The sequence below is a fragment of the Triturus cristatus genome, chromosome 2_2, assembly GCF_964204655.1.
Source record: "Triturus cristatus chromosome 2_2, aTriCri1.1, whole genome shotgun sequence".
Taxonomy (NCBI): domain Eukaryota; kingdom Metazoa; phylum Chordata; class Amphibia; order Caudata; family Salamandridae; genus Triturus; species Triturus cristatus.
Window position 1 is genome coordinate 1218125128 of NC_140582.1, and position 17203 is coordinate 1218142330.

Consider the following 17203-nt stretch of genomic DNA (forward strand, 5'->3'; position numbering starts at 1 on the left):
AAATGTGTTTAGGGAACCCTACAAATATGCCGGGTTGAATCAGGCAGAATCAATAGTTTCCTTTAATCGCCTTGTGGCTAATGCACGCAAGAATATTCCACTCTGTTGCATAAATATAGTTTAGTTTCCTTGTGCACCATTGATAGAGCGCCATGTTGTTCTGAATTTGTAGGGGTACATCATAATCACCGATAGTCCGCACTGACATATTTGCAAACCATTAATGTGTAGAATTGGAAATGCAGTATTAAAATAGCATATAATCCTGTGAATAGAACTGTAAGCATTTCATTTATGATGTTCAATGTAGTGTGTAATCGAAAATGTATTTTAGATAATGAGTTGGTTTTGTATAACGTGATGCATTAGGTTTAAACGTGCACCATATTAAAGTCAGCCCGTGTAATTTTGTTTATATATGTAAGAAGAGTAATGAAATCAATGCTTATTTTGTGGTTTTAGAAATGTGTGTTTAAATGTGTAAATGCCTGATCGCATATACGTTTAAGAGAAAGGCCTATTCGTTCTTATGTTAGCTGAATATTGTAGGCCGAAAATTGTTTCCCTTGGAAAGGCCCATGTTTCAGAAAAAGTCAGAAAATCTTAGTGAGTGGAAACTTTCTCGTTCCCATTTTTTCTGTTTCAGGTGCAAGGGCACCTAGCTTGTTAGGAAGACAAACCCTTTGTTTTAGGAGTTAGGATGGTAGGAGAAGCAGGCATGGGAGTACACTGGAATGCAAATATGATACTTTCTGCGAAGAAGGTGCCTGGGACCCAAGGTTGCTCCAACCGTCTTTGGATGAAGTAACGGTTTCGATGGAAAAATACAGGAGGAAGACCTGGTTGGAGAGGTGTGACAAAGGCGTGTTCTATGCTTTTGTGGTTTTGAATTAGGGATAGTGCCCCGAGGGTAAGAGAGTCGAGGATTAGTTGAGGAGCTAGAAGGCGCATCTTAGAACGAGCTCTGTAGCTTTGGCTACTTACCTACACAAAGTGTAGACTTCTAGAGAAGTCTTCACTACTGACACCTTATTCTCCTGCCTGGGGAAAATTGCTAAGTAGGGATGTCATCCTAGAGTTAGTGTAGGGACAGGTTAATTTCTTTTTCTTTTAGGTTAATGACTTTTAACATAGATATTGGAGCAGTTATTGGTTGCCTAATGCTTCTGGAGCTGACTATTCTTCTTATTTTGAGTCGAATGAGACCGCTGCGTAGGATCTTTTTGTATTAGTGCCCATTTACTTCCTTAACCTCGTGATGAGGTGCCTGTATGTGCAGGTATTTTTGGCTTTGTAATAAATCCTAAAGATTTGAACTTCGGAGTCAGCAGTCATTTAGAGCATCAAATTTGACTTTCTTGAGTATACGATGAAATTGGATTTTCTTCCATTTACACTATTTAGCAGGTAGAAAGATCCTGGCGACCTGAGGGGATTCTTGATGATGGTAAGATAGATAAGAATCCGGCGTCATCACCATTCAAGACGCGCCAGACTGCTGGTTATGCAGCAGGGGATATTTGGAGTCGGGAAAAGGACAACGAACTCTGTTAAAGCCGTTGATAAAGTCAGATTTTAGTTCGTGTTTTGGTCTTTCCTGTCAGTTGGCTTTATTATGAAGGGTGACGTTGTGCAGTATATTTCCATAATTCATTGGTAGTTACCTTTCTAACCAAAGTGTATCGCCAACTGATAACTATAACAACAGTGACACCGTGTGGTAAAATGAAATATTGCATAATTGAAGAAGGCAAGTGCTTGGCCTCCATTTTTGGATTCTAAAATTGTTCAGGTCACTTCCTGAATCATAAAATTGGCAAGCATTTATTTCCTGTGAATTATTCATGACTATGATGGCTTTAGTTGTTCCTACACGCATTAAATTAAATGTTTTCGTCAATACCCGCAAAACCAGTAACGTGCTTCAATGTGTGTGATGTGATTCTGGCACCAAGCTCTTCATTGACACTTAATATTCTGACTCTCACTTGATGTGAAGAGAGGGGTCCGCCCAAGGATGGTTCTTCGAACAGCACAACTACCCGCGGAGGGCAAGAATATGGAATGGCCTGAACTGATTGTGACCCCCTAATCTCACCTCCTCCTGATTAGTAAACGAGGGTGCGCTGCCGCAGATTCAGGGTGATGCTGCAGGGATGACCTTACTTTATACAGAGCTCCGGGAATACATTATTCCTACCTGACTTTATGACATTATGCCCAGGTACTGATATACTCAACCTTTGTAAACATATTCTTGAGAGTGAGAGCTGGAAAACTAATAAGCACAGGCAAAGACAATAGCTCTCACCTTTCAGACCTATTGGCTTTGCCAATGTTTTTTTAGGCAAGCTGCATTGCAATTAAAAAGAAAAAGCCTGCATCATTTTGAAGGAGCGCGCACCATATACTCTGCTTTTTTTTCTTTTTAGTTACCAATCAGAGATGAAAAACTAACTAAAAAAAATACATTGCCTGAAAGCATTTTTTTTTAAGCAACACAGGAGTGTGCAGGTGAGGGAAGTAAAAGACACAGAAAGCAACCACAATGGAGCGCTGGGGGAAGCAAATGGGCGGAAGAGAGCAACTTGGACTGGCAGGGCAAGAAAGCAGTGTTGGGGAGTGGCGTAGAAGCACACAAGCAACAGGGAGCATGCAGAGGAGGGAGACAAGTGCACAAGGGAGATAACTGGAAAACACATGCACTCTCATGCAGTGCTTAAACAAAAAGGAAAACAAACGATGGCAAAGCCAATAGATCTCGCTTATGCAAGGTTTCGTCAATGTGTTTTAGCCATGTTGTACACTGGTGTGGCTTCTGTTCAGCTTACCTCGAAGGAAGTGCATTGAGGAGATATGCGTGGAGTGCATGGCATTTCTTATTTTTAGGCCAGCTACCTTCTTCTTTTTAAATTGTGGTTTAGTTTTGGATTTATCTTCTTGTTTGATAATGTAGTCTGAAGTGCGAAGTGAGTCTTTTGGCTTGACTCGCTCTTCTGATCTGTGTTCTGGCCATCCTTCCCTCTCTGAGTTTTTGATGAACCCTGAAAGGAACAAGAGGAACGTGTATTAGTATCCTGATACCTGGCAGGTTTTTTAATATTATCACTGTTCTTAGGATTATATTTTCTCTCAGAGGGCTCCTGTTAAGGAGACCCACCCCTTGATCGTGATGTATTCGTTTTATTATTTTTTGATTACATGTTATACCATTTTGTATTTAAACAATTTGTGTTATCCTTTTCAGGATTACCCGTTACTTGTGGTTTTACAGGTTAGGCTCCCAAGTTATCTCTACTCAGCGAAGCATAAGTGTCTCCGATAATCTTGGGTAATTCTCGCTCCTATTGTGCAGGAGTGTCTTCCCTCAGGCGTTGGCGTATAGCCACCGCTGCTGCATCCCCTTTTATGTTACCAAACCTAATTGCTGATACCTGGGAAAAATTATCTATCAGTTTCATACCCAAGTCCAAAGCAGGTTCTGTCCTGTACTCAATTCTGTATTTGTTTCAATACATCTGGAATAACTGCTATTGAGAGGGTTACTGTGAGTTTTGGTATAAATAGAAGCAAAAACTTAACCCCAAGTGGCACAATCCTCTAACAGGAGAGCTATCCCCAAGACAAGCAAATTGTCAGTATTCTGTGTTTTTCCTGCTGGCCCGTATGGGGAAATACTGCTTCAAGCTGTGCTAATTTCTGTGCTACCCAGAAAGTCATTTGCTCATGTTTAGTGGGCATTCTTCCCATAATCGCGTTCAGTATTTATGGGCTGATCTTTGTGGTAGTCACTTGAGGTTGACCAGCTTGAGTAACTCTTGTAGGTTGGATTGCAAGTGTTCACATTAGGAACTGTGTAAGGTTTCTGTATAGTTTTACTATGTCATTGTAAAGTGTACGTAAGTCTGCTGCTGACAATGTATCAATGTCTGGATGCGGTGTGTAAGCAGCTATGACCGGCCCCAAGTTGCTCCTTCTCTGCTGAGCAGACCGAGTCTCACATTTTCTGTGGTGTGGGGGAGGGCGCCTTTAAACCAATTAATATGTTCTTGGTAGGGTAACGGGACTTCAATGACCATGTATGGAAAGTATTCTCCAGGTGTCTCGTCTTCAGTGTAAGTATGAAATAACTGTGTGCGTGCATCTGCAGGTGGGAATTTAACCCATTTATAGAATACCTCTGTTTTGAATGCCTCGTGTGCCTCAATCACGAATATAACTTTACCACGCATTGCTGGGAGGCAGTGTTCTAATAATTTCATAGTAACTGCATGGCTGCAATTTTACATAATGTTAAGAGCACCTTCAAGGTCTTCTTCCCTGCGTTTACAACGCTGTTTTGGACAGATAATGTGGAAGTAAGTTGCAAGGAAAAGAGATCAAGTTTTGCACAATGTGGGAAACTATAATCCTTCAAGCTTAAGCAAACTTGTAGCCAATACATTGGATATGCCTACTCAACTTCGGCGGATTTTCCCTCCCCACTCCAGACGTCTCTGGGTAAATGTTAGTAGGGGTCTCTGAGAAAGCACGACTGAACTACTCAGATTTGACCGTTAAATAAGAACCATACCAACATTGACTGCGCCATGTCGTGGAGTCCCTAATAATGCATACGATCTGCACGTTTATAGGTAACATAAACTAAGGGCTTGGTGCCAAGACTGGTTCCGGGCACCCCTAAAGGATATGACGGTCTATTAGATCAGCTAGCTCACAGTGGCACCATAAAGCCCCCTAACCGTACCAAGGAGTGAATAGTCTCTGCCAACCATCGAAAAATACCACCCTTGATCAGTCAGGGATTTGGAAACAGTACAGTACTTTTCGCTCAGCCACTCATGCTCACTTAGTCTCAGAGAAATACGCAGAATAAACGTTGGGGACGTTTTCAATAAGCATTTATTAATCCAGCATAATTCTAGTGTAAAACAATTGTGTCTCAACAATCAATAGAGAGAAGCTAACAGAAGAGATTACAAGCACCAACAGAATAAATAGAAGGTATAATTCTACCATGGTGCTAAAACAGTGAATATATGCAGGCATATAATATCATGACAGTAATCAAGAGTACTGCTACTATGCAGACCCTATCTAAGTGTACCTCAATGCACCTAGCATGTATGTGGGTGTAAAGCCAAGAATCCCCTAGGAAAGAGCAAACCCCATTACCTGATGGGAGAGAATGAAGGACCCCCTCTTGGTCCTGAGTTGGACACACCGCAAGGAATGTTAGATCGCTGCGTGCTGAAGCTTCTGCATTCTGGACCCGGTGTCATCCTGGAAAGTGTCTCCTCTGGTTACCCAGTGACGATGTGGTTCTTTTATACCCAAAAAGGTACCCTAAAGGGTTCTACCTAGATCGATCTGATATGGTTGCAATTATGCACAGTAGGCCTGTCGTCGAATGATGAGGATAGCGATTACTTTTGTACAGATTTATTATACAGAATATGTTAATCCTGCTATGTACGTCATTTACAGGGCATTAATATGTGATGCTAAAAATCCTCATGCATAATAAATGAGGCTAGTTTTCAAAGTAAACCACACAGCATTTATACCGCACATAACTGGGTAAAAGGTCAGCGGTAGAACCATTATGCAGAGCAAGGTAGGACAAATGTAGGTGAAAGGTTATTCTCTACTTAGACCTAGTTTGGGGCACATCCGAAGGTCGATAAGGTCATAAATACTAAAATATGCCAGTTTAAAAAGCATAAAAACATTGTCTGAAATCTGTCTCTAAAAACACGTCATGATGCTGATAAAATTTAAGAAAGCTTTAAAAAGTCCACTAAAAATCAATATATGATCAGACTAACTGAGCACATCGAAAGCAGGATACTCAGTGAGAGCAGAAAAATACAAAATTGATGTTTTCATTCCAATTTCGCTTGTTTTGAAAAAAAGCTGCATTGTTCCCATCACACGGAGAGCCAAATGTTTATATGTCCTGTGTGGAAGATGCCACATCACTGTCGCTCGCCTTTGCAGATGACGGTCCCTCTAACACCTCATGTATCGGGTCAATGGAGCAAGAGTGAATGTCTTCAGTTCCCAAAGCATCTGCTGAGTAAACACTCGATACCTGTGAGCCTGTTGCAGAGCCGTGGTCCGTTTGGACAGGAGTTGAAGCATCCAGTGGCGGCTCTAAATATGCCGTCATAAACTTGGGAATACGCTGAGGGCACTGATACACATGGGCCTTTAAAGGGTACAATAGTACGGCGATGTCCGGTGGCACACCCGATGGAAGTGTCAGACACAGGTTCGACACGCCTTCATATCCGCTAAACAGGCAGCCGAAGACAGGCAAGATTCAGGCCATCAAGACTGGTCTGAATGATAGAAACCAATGCTCGCTTAGCTCCGGAAGCTGAGGAGTGCCGAGAGGGAGTACAATGCATTCACGACAACGTCGAACCAGCAGTGTTTTTTCCATCTCTCAATGAACAGGGGCATCCATTGTGTAGCAGGAAAATTAAATCCAGGAACAGGATACCCAACATATGTTGCAGGACCAGCGAAAGCTCTCCAGAAACGCTTCACAGTACAAAGTGTATGAATGATAGAATAACTCAGAAAATTGCCTGAAAGGTGCTCAATAGCCAAGAGCCTATGCATTTAAATAGGTGCACGATATCCCTCGTATCAGACATGTTAAAGATACGATGAACCATTTCCCTGAAATGGAGCGGGACTAGTACCTGTATCTCAGATGAAGATCTTGTAACCTGGAGATCAAAGGTTTCTCTGGGTGAGGTCAAGGCCACACCCTTCTGAAAAAGCATGGCTTTCAGTCTGCTCAGTGAATCAAACCGTATAAAGGAAACATTCAATGAAGGGGCAAAAAGTACTTTGACCTAAAAAGTAGTGTTTAAAAACCAAATAGTCGAAGGACACAAGTAATGACACCATGCTCCAGGTAGAGGACAAAAAAAGAAGATGAAGGAAACACCTGTTTGAGGGATGTGATTATTGCTCACCCTGACTTCCATAGCTAAAAACTTCACTTCTGCCCATTTACAATAATAAGCTATCAATACACTGGCAAATAATAACTCAATGGGTAGATTATGTGTAGGTCCAAGCCAGTGCTTAATTTGTAAAAAAAAAATTACAGGGCCCAAATGTTTTCAGAATCCTGACAGTGCCACTTCTAAATGTTGAGGTTCAGGAATATCAATCCTGTCTAGTTTTGATTTTTCCTCCTGCCTCTTTCATCCACCGACATACAGTCCCACACCTTTCTCTGGCTTGGGCAGGTTCTTGTTCATCTCTGCTTATTCCCTTTTACACTGTTTTCCATATTTATTTTCCTCCTTCTTTCGCCTTTTCTGTCTCTCTTGTTCTGAGTTAAAGACTGATGATTGAAAATAAGTTCCCATCCCCATTACAGTGCATGTGGGCCCCACCTTCAACCACCAGCTCCAAGTAAGTACTGGTGGCTGTAACTCAACAGCAACTTTTAGTAACTACACATGAGGCAACACAACTTAAAAGAACAAACAAATCTTCAAAGACCTGTATATAGAACCACTCACAACATTCTTTGAAATGCGTTTCCACATCCTAATCAATGGCTGTCCACCAACAACTCATTCTCCTGTCTTCGGGTCTGCCACGCTGGTACATGCTTCGTGTACCAACTCAACTAATTAACACCTTAATATGACCAGTGCTACAAAGACATCCCTGTCTGTATTCCAAGGTTATCTTCCAGCAAGAATGCAGTTAAACGCTCTGGGCCCTTTCGTTAAGTCAACTTACTACAAATCAATATGTTTTGTTTGTACTTAGGATTGCTTCCATGGCACAGGCCCAATCTCTCTTATCAATAGCTTTCTATTCAGCTCTCCATCACCAAGGCTGCCGCACGAGTGCCTTCATTATCCACTTCATCATCCCCTCTGTTCTCCAGAGGTGCATATGACAAGTTATCAGCCACTAGATTCATTTGCGTGGTATACATTCTTCAAAGAGTAAACTCATGTTACTTGGATGTGATCTTGGCAACTTGTGATGGCACCTGTTCACTGCCTCCACACATAAGAATGTAATGGTTTGACCTTGTTCATAGCCCAAACACATGAAGCTGACTCCTGTTCAATTACTGAATACTTCTTGAGATTTCTTAAAGAATATGTAATGCTGAATCTGCTTCCTGTCACTTACTCAACACTGTCCCTGGACATGTTTGGCTTGTATCTGCTGTTACCATACTTTCAGGCTGCCCGGTGATGTACATTGGACAGATCAACGAGCAGGTAAGTCTCGGTCTCCTTCCGGTCCTCAGGACACCTTTTGTGGTTTAATTCTTCTTATTGTAGTAAATGCCATGTACTGCAAACCTGCAAAACAGCAGTGCGATCAATTGGGCCATGCAGGGCTCCAATGCAAACAAATGACATGTAAATTTATCAGAAAATTAAACAATAAGGTAAAATCAAAAAAGATAACCCCCCCACCCTAACCCAGAGATAGAAAAAGAGAAGAAGAATAAAGAAGCGCGCTCCCCCCTCCTCACCCACATCAGGCAACCCTGCCCATCCAGAGACAGGTGGCAACTAATCTGCAGGGTTCGCCTCGGGCGCGGGGTAGTCCTGTAGTGTCAAGCGCAGAAGGCGCAAGTATCTTGGGCATGTCAGCTCCCTAAAGTCCTGTGCCAGGAGGGTCAGGAAGGGCTGCCATAGATCATTAAAGCCTGAACCCTTGCCAGCCGCGGTGAGCGAAATCTTCTCCATGCCCAATATGTGCCATAAGCGGTGGGGCTACCCTGTGAGTGTTGGAGTACATGTAGGTTTCCAATGTGTGAGAATGTTTTGTGTGGCAGAGCCCAACGCAAGGGCCATTTGTTTCCCCCTCGTGGATTTCAGCGGGTAGGTAAGCGGGTTGGGGACCCCCAGAAGCACGTACGCTGGGAGTCGGGGGATCTCTGTATCTAAACACTTGTCGAGGTCGTCGAGCACCTGAGTCTAGTAGTGTGTCAGGTGTTCGCATTCCCATAGGAGATGGACGAGTGTCCCCACCTTCCTGCATCCTCTCCATCAGACCAGACTATGTGCGCTGTCGATGCGGTTCATGCACTCAGGAGTATAATACCAATAGTATGCAAGTTTCGTGAAGGTTTCGGTGAGGCCTACGTGAGTCACAGTATGTCACGCCCTGTAGCAGATCCCCTCCCTTTCTTTGCTAGTGAGATCACGACCCAGGTCCCTCTCCCATTGGGCCCGCCCTGCATGGAAGGTGTGAGTAGCGAGGTAGGAGCATCCTATACTGGACCAAGATGAGCTTCTTGTCTGAGGTACGTGTGATCAGCCATCTCTCATACTGGGTGAGGTGTCTATGGGCCTGTGATCTAATGTCTGGATGTAAAGCCCAATGCCATAGCTGCAAATAGTGCAAGCGCTCAGATTCCGGGAGACCGCAATCCGTACGTAGCTGTGCGAAGGGTACAATTCCTTCGGCGTCATAAAGGAGACCTAGCTCACGGCAGCCAGTGGTTCTCCAAAGAGGGAAGGAGGTCTCACCCATCCCTGGTCCGAAGTTTGAGTTGCCAAAAAGAGGAGTGAGTGGGAAGGTTGTCAGTCCGTGTTGCCTGTTCATCCCAGACCAACAGGGTTGTGCGGGTTATATGAGAAACGTAGAGGTTTGGGGGGCGTTGGGCCTTCCGAAGGAAAGAGATCTTCATCAAGGAAGTGCCCGCTCTAGCCCGGTCCTGAAAGAGCCAGTGCTTTTCGGACTCGGCCCGGCTCCACTCCACCAAGTGCCGGAGTTGCGTGGCCCTATAGTACAACACAAGATCGGGAATCCCTATGCCCCCGTCGTCCAGGGGGAGGAAACTGACCAGCCACTTCATCCTCAGTTTGCGACCTTGCCAGATAAATTGAGAGAGTTCCATCTGCACTCGCTGGAGCCAGACGGTGGGGGGTTGCAGATGGAGCGTTTGAAATGAAGAAGTGTGGGGAGGATCGTCATCTTGACTGCGGCAACACGGCCAAGCCAAGAGATTGGGTAGTGTGTCCAGCGTTGCAGGTCCGCACGAATGCGAGACTGCAGGATGGTATAGTTGGCCACTCTCGTCGCCTGTAGTGTGGGAGCTAGCTGGATCCCCAAATAAAGGACCGTATGGACAGGCCACTGAAGGGGATGGCGGGTCTGTAGGTCCGCCAGCATCTGGGGTGGCATGGAAAGGTTTAGAGCAGTGGACTTGGTGATATTAACTTTTAACCCGGACGCCCCCCGAAGGAGTCCAGCTCCTCCAAGAAGGTGCCCAAGGCCGTTGCAGGTTCCGTCAGGGTGACCAGAACGTCATCCGCATACAAACTAATGATGTGGGTGTCACTGCCAAAGCTTATTCCCGGAATCCCAGGGTGCTCACGGACTCGTTGCGCCAGGGGTTCCATATATAAGGCAAAGAGCAGGGGCGACAGAGGGCACCCCCTGTCTAGTGCCTCTATGAATGTGAAAGGGGGTGGACGAATGTCGGTTCTCTCACACCACAGCCACAGGACTCCGGTAACAGTTAAGGCTACGGGTCCTCATATTTTCCCCCAAACCAAAACGGAGCAGCACCTGCTCCAGGTAGGGACAGTGCACGCGATCAAATGCCTTTTCAGCATCGATGGCCAGAAGTATATAGTCACCTGGGATTCGGGAGGCTTTTTCGATGAGATGAAGCACCGGCTTCGTGTTGTCACTGGTCTGTGTTTGGGGTATAAACCCGGCTTGGTCAGAGTCGATTAACCCAGGCAAGGATGCTAGTGTAGAGCTTCAGGTCGATATTTAAAAGAGAGATAGGCCGATATGCAGGGCAAAGCTTCTTATCCTTACAGAGCTTGTGGATAACCACTATATCCGCCTGAAGCATGGAAAGAGGATGACCCCCCAAAGATGTGAATGAGTTAAAAAGGCACGTGAGAAGAGGAGTTAGTGTGGGGCAGAACTGTTTATAAAAGGGTGCCGTGTAGCCATCTGGGCCCTCTTTTAGGCGCGAGATGGCAGAGATTACTTCTTCCGGGCAAATCTCCTGCTCTATGTCGTCAGCTTGCACCTGAGACAGGCAGGGGAGCATAACCTGATTCAGATGCCTATATCCGATGACCCCAGATGTTGTGCATCGTACAGATGATCGTAAAAGTCGTGGAAAGTCTCGGCTATGTCGGCGTCGTAAGTCTGCACATGGCCTGTCTGGTCAGCAATCTCTTGTACCCAGTCGTGACTCCCGTAATTTGTATGCTAGGAGCCGGCCGCATTTGTCACCGACAACATAAAAGGAATGGCGTAGGCGGAGAGCCGCATATTTTGCTTTATCACGATCTATGGCAGCTAACTGCATTCTAGCTGCTTTCAGCTGAAGCCAAATATGCGGTGCTCCAGTCCATTGATGGATCAGCTCTAACTCGTGCACTTTCTGTGTGAGGTCCTCTCTCTTGCGCTTCCATTCTGCATTGTCTGCCGATGAGACAGTGATGATTGTACCCTTGACCACCGCTTTCAGGGATTCCCATCGAGTGAAGATGGGGGTGTCAGCATTGTCGTTGTGAGAGAGAGAATCATTGAGCGCGTGTTGGATCTGGGCAACCGTGTCTGCACGGTGTAAGAGGGTGTCACGGAAGCACCACTGTCGAGTAGGGGGCCGGACGGGGGGCAGAGCCAAAGTAATTACTACCGGAGCATGATCCGATAGGGCGGCCATGAGAATATCGGAATGTTGTCCCTAATTATCATGGGGCCCATAAAGTAGTCTAACCGGGCGTATGTCTTGTGGGCGCTCGAGTAATAAGAGTATTCTCTAGCACTCGGATGGAGGTCCCTCCACAAATCTATCAAGCCTAGGTCTCCCAGCCTAGCAAGACCAGCGCGAGAAAGGGCACCCACCTGGCCGAAGCACTGCACCGATCTGTCTAGCTCATTGTTAAGGATGAGATTGAGATCCCCTCCCAAACGCAACCTGCGCTCCGGCGTGGCAGTAGCCTCAGTGAGCGCCTCACGGTTCTGCTTGATGTGCTGCTCAGCTGAGGTAATACATTGGTTGGCTCGAGGATGCATCGCCCAGCAGAGAAGACGTGTCGGTTCCACTGGTAAGCACCTTAGACCCACTTCCATGGGTCCTGGACTGGGGTGGCACCACTAGATAGGGTAGACTCACAGATGGTAGAGCCCAGGTGCAGATGCAAGGTTGTTGGAAGCCCGTTATGTCCCTGAGGCTTCAGATAAGGAGGCCAGCCAACTAGCTTTTGGAGTCACTCTGGGTTCTGGGTTCAAGAGATGCAGGTCTTGTCCTTCTCACCCAGGCTAGAGGGTAGCAAGTCAGCACAGCAAAGCAGGAGTCCAGCAGAGTAGCAGTCCAGCAGAGAGACAGTACTTTCAGCAGCACAGCAGTCCTTCTTCCTGGCAGAGTGCCCACTGGTCCAGAAGTGCACTGAAGAGTTAATGTCTGAAGTCCTTCTTTTATACAGAGTTGTGCCTTAGAAGTGGGGAGAAACGTCTAGAGACATGCATTAGAAGCGCACAGATGCCCTGCCAGCCCTGCTTACCACAGAGGTTAGGCAGCCTTTTGTGTGGGGACAAAACACAAACTATTCAGGTGTAAGTGAGCCTGAGTCCAGCTCCTTCCTCCCATCCTGTCAGGATAGACCACTTAGTCACACCTAAACTCCCATTGTGTGTGGCTATCTAGGTGGAATACACAAAGCCCAACTCCAACTACACCAAGTCATATGACCAGAGACAGGCTGCAGGTATCAAATGGCTAAGGCAAGAAAATTCCTTTCTAAAAGCGAAAACAACACACATGCACAGAATGCAGAACAAATCAAACATTCACACCCTTCACAGATCTGTGTTAAAGCTATCGTTTTTTTGCTGATCACACCACCACATTTTGGACCCAGCCATATTCAAATCAGTCTTGACCCAGGCTCCCCATTGGAACAACCAGGCCCGAACTGCCAGGCCAGGTCCTCCCTGGGCTGGAAAACAAGCATCCTGGGACTGGTTTCGTGGTATCACCCCTCATCATCCAGGCTAGCTTGAATCCAGTGGTTTAGTGAGCATTTGTCACTCCAAGTGGGATGGGTATGGCCAGACGTGGCTGGGTCCAAAATGTGGTGGCACGGTGAGCAAAAAAACAATGCATTTAACCCAGATGTGTGACTGGGGTGAATATTTGATTTGTTCTGCATTCCGTCCATCATTTGTGTGTGTTTATTTTTTTTATTTGATTTGTTGCCCTAAGTGGAAAGGGTATGGCCAGACCTGTGTCCCGTGCTCACTATACCACTGGATTCAACCTATCCTGGCTGATGAGGTGCGATACCCCGAAACCGGTCCTAGGATGCTTGTTTCCTGTCCAGGGAGGACCTAACCTGGAAGTTCGGGTTGGACTGTTCCCATGGGGAGCAGAGTAAAGACTGATTTGCATATGGCTGGGTTCTAACTGGAATACCATTATGAGCAAAAAAACTATGGATTTAGGTTCAGATCACTGTAATGGGTGTGAATGTTTGACATTCATCAGCATTCCGTCCATCAATTGTTCATTTTGCATTTGTCACCCCGAGTCGGACGGGAATGCCCATACATGGGTCCCGTGCTCACCATACTACTGGATTCAAGCCACTCTGGCTGATGAGGGGTGATACCACTGATAGCGGTCCTAGGATGCGTGTTTCCAGTTCAGGCACAACCGGTCCTGGTAGTTCAGGTAAGAGTGTTCCCATGGGGACCAGGGTAAAGACTGATTTGCATATGGCTAAGTCCAAACTGTAATGGCATGGTGAGCAAATAAACAATGGATTTAGGCCCAGATTGATGTACTGGGGGTGAATGTTTGACATTTTTCAGCATTCTGCCCATCATTATTGCATCTTTCTAAAAGTGGCATTTTCAGCATTGTAATTTAAAATCCGGCTTCACTATAAATTAGGATTTTAAATTAGGATTCCAGAGACACCATACATGAACTAGTCATATCTTCCCATTTTGAAATTATACTTATAAGATATAATAAGGTAATCCCAACATTATCCTATGTGAAAACTAGGCCTTGCAGCAGTGAAAAACAAATGTAATGGTTTTTCACTTCCAGGACATGTCAAACTTAAAAGTACAAGTCCTGCTTTTTAAATACATAACACCCTGCCCTTTGGGATGGCTAGGGCCTACCTTTGGTGTGACTTGTATGTATTAAAAAGGAATGTTTGGGCCTGGCAAGAGGGTTATCTGGCCAGGTCAACATGGCAGATTAAGACTGCACACAGGCTCTGCAATAGCAGGCCTGAACAGGGCTACTTAACTGGGTAGCACATTCAGTGCAGCAGGCCTACTAGTAGCATTTAATTTACAGGCCCTGGGCACAAGTAGTGCACATTACTAGGGTCTTATAAATTAATTTAATATGGCAATTGTGGATATACCAGTGATACCACGTTTTAAGCAGAGAGCATATGCACGTTAGCACTGATAAGTAGTGGTAAAGTGCCCAGAGTCCGAAAGCCAACAAAAACTAATTCAGCAAAAAGGAGAGGGGGAGCAAAAAGTTTGGGGGTAACCCTGCAGAAAGAGACATTTCCAACACTTACGATAGCAGAATGAGTACAAATTGCACATGTTGCCTTGAACTGATGCTTGCTATGGTACACCTTTGGTGCCTGGATATCTTTAACTAAACTCAATTTCTGGTGCCTCGCACCATGGATGCTAAATTGCACTGCTGTCAGCCTTCAGAACCCTACATGGAGTCTTGCACAAACAGCCTACCTGATCCCAGACAGAAAAACTCTCAGCCAGGTATGGTGCTGGATGATTTCATTGTTTGTTTGGACAGGCTCTCACCATCTTGCCCTTTCACACAGAGTCCTGGGTGGGTCAACCCAAGGACACGTCTCTGATGAGTTGTTAGGCGTCCTTTAGTCTCCTGTAATTTAGTATTTGTGTAGTGGGTCTTACAGCTGTTTAAATTCACCCGGCATGACTGCTTTTTGCACGGGTGCTCATTTCATTTCTGCAGAGCTAATTCTAACTGAACGCTCATTGACACCTCGTGGACAGATTTAAGGCACCTCAATTATTCCTTGGCTATTCCGCTAGAACACACTAAGAAATTGCCCCCGCACCCCCACTCATCTTCTCAGGTCTTCAGAAGCTTTTTTCCTGATGAAGACCCTGCTATCCAGTGGGGTTGAAACGTCGTTAAGTGCATCCAAGTGGACCCTTTATTCAATGATTCTTGTTTTTGTTGAAATCATTCATCTACTGAGATACACACCCAAATGACATCTGGGTCACATGGCTGTAGCCGCTTTCACAATTTCTTAATTCTATAATTTCGATTATTTCGTTCGTGAATGAGTTGAGCACCTATTTTCCCTTTTCAATAGTTGTTGTTGCAGAATCGGAACATGCTGTCTTTCATCAATGCATGAATGAGTTGCTTCCATTAAAGTACCCTGTTGCATACCTGCTGTTATTACAGCGATCAGGGACAAAATATACTGTAACAGGAACCACGGTCATATCCTAACCCCATTGCACATGTGCTGGACGGAACAGGACGCCGGGAGGGACAGCACCAGGAGTGATGCACAGCGCGCTGCTATTGCATGAAATTTACGGCTACGGTGAAGAGAGGACGTAATGGATCCTCAGATTACAGATGTAGCCCTCGCCCTGTCCAATTCGGGGCATCAGCTAAGGCCAGTTGCAGTCTTTGTTTGAACCTTACACCCTCTTAAATGGCTCACACATTTTCGCACCTGCTTTAGATTTGCATTATATTGTCTCACATTATTTGCTGGGATGATCATCCATTCTACTTTGTAGGACTTTAGAGGTCACACGTGGCCTTGATGACAATGGTTATTTCAACTGTTTCCGCCTAAAACAAATGGAATCCGGTCTCTTAGCCGGAGCGTTCGACTTAACGTTACTATTGACACCTCCTATAAAACACATCTCTCCCAGAAGCCTGTGCAGTACGTGCTACCTTATAAATGGTCACAAGCATGGATTGAAGACAAGGTGGCTGTTTGAGGGACCCTACCTGTGCGAGCTCCCTGCCTTATGGTGTGATAGGATCTGCACCTGGAGACTCCCTGCTTGTGTGAGACCACCTCTGTTCGACCGAGAACCCCTGTGCAAAGCTACCTGGGTGAGACTGCATGCAGCAGAACTGGAGCAGCAACGGGTGAGACTGCAAGCACCAGAACGGCAGTGGTGCTGGGTGAGGCTGCATGCAGCAGAACTGGAGTGATGCTGGGTGAGACTGCATGCAGCAGAACTGGAGTGGCACTGGGTGGGAAAGCATTCAGCAGAACTGGAGTGGTGCTGGGTGAGACTGCATGCAGCAGAACCGGAGTGGTGCTGGGTGAGGCTGCATGCAGCAGAACCGGAGTGGTGCTGGGTGAGGCTGCATGCAGCAGAACTGGAGTGGCGCTGGGTGAGGCTGCTTGCAGCAGAACCGGAGTGGTGCTGGGTGAGGCTGCATGCAGCAGAACCGGAGTGGTGCTGGGTGAGGCTGCATGCAGCAGAACTGGAGTGGCTCTGGGTGAGACTGCAAGTAGCAGAACCGGAGTGGTGCTGGGTGAGGCTGCATTCAGCAGAACCAGAGTGGCGCTGGGTGAGGCTGCTTGCAGCAGAAGTGGAGTGGCGCTGGGTGAGGCTGCTTGCAGCAGAACTGGAGTGGCGCTGGGTGAGGCTGCTTGCAGCAGAACTGGAGCAGTGCTGGGTGAGACTGCAAGTAGCAGAACCAAAGTGGCGCTGGGTGAGGCTGCATGCAGCAGAACCGGAGTGGTGCTGGGTGAGGCTGCATGCAGCAGAACTGGAGTGGCTCTGGGTGAGACTGCAAGTAGCAGAACCGGAGTGGTGCTGGGTGAGGCTGCATTCAGCAGAACCAGAGTGGCGCTGGGTGAGGCTGCTTGCAGCAGAACTGAAGTGGCGCTGGGTGAGGCTGCATGCAGCAGAACTGGAGTGGCGCTGGGTGAGGCTGCTTGCAGCAGAAGTGGAGTGGCGCTGGGTGAGGCTGCTTGCAGCAGAACTGGAGTGGCGCTGGGTGAGGCTGCTTGCAGCAGAACTGGAGCAGTGCTGGGTGAGACTGCAAGTAGCAGAACCAAAGTGGCGCTGGGTGAGGCTGCATGCAGCAGTACTGGAGCAGTGCTGAGTGAGGCTGCATGAAGCAGAACTGGAGTGGCGCTGG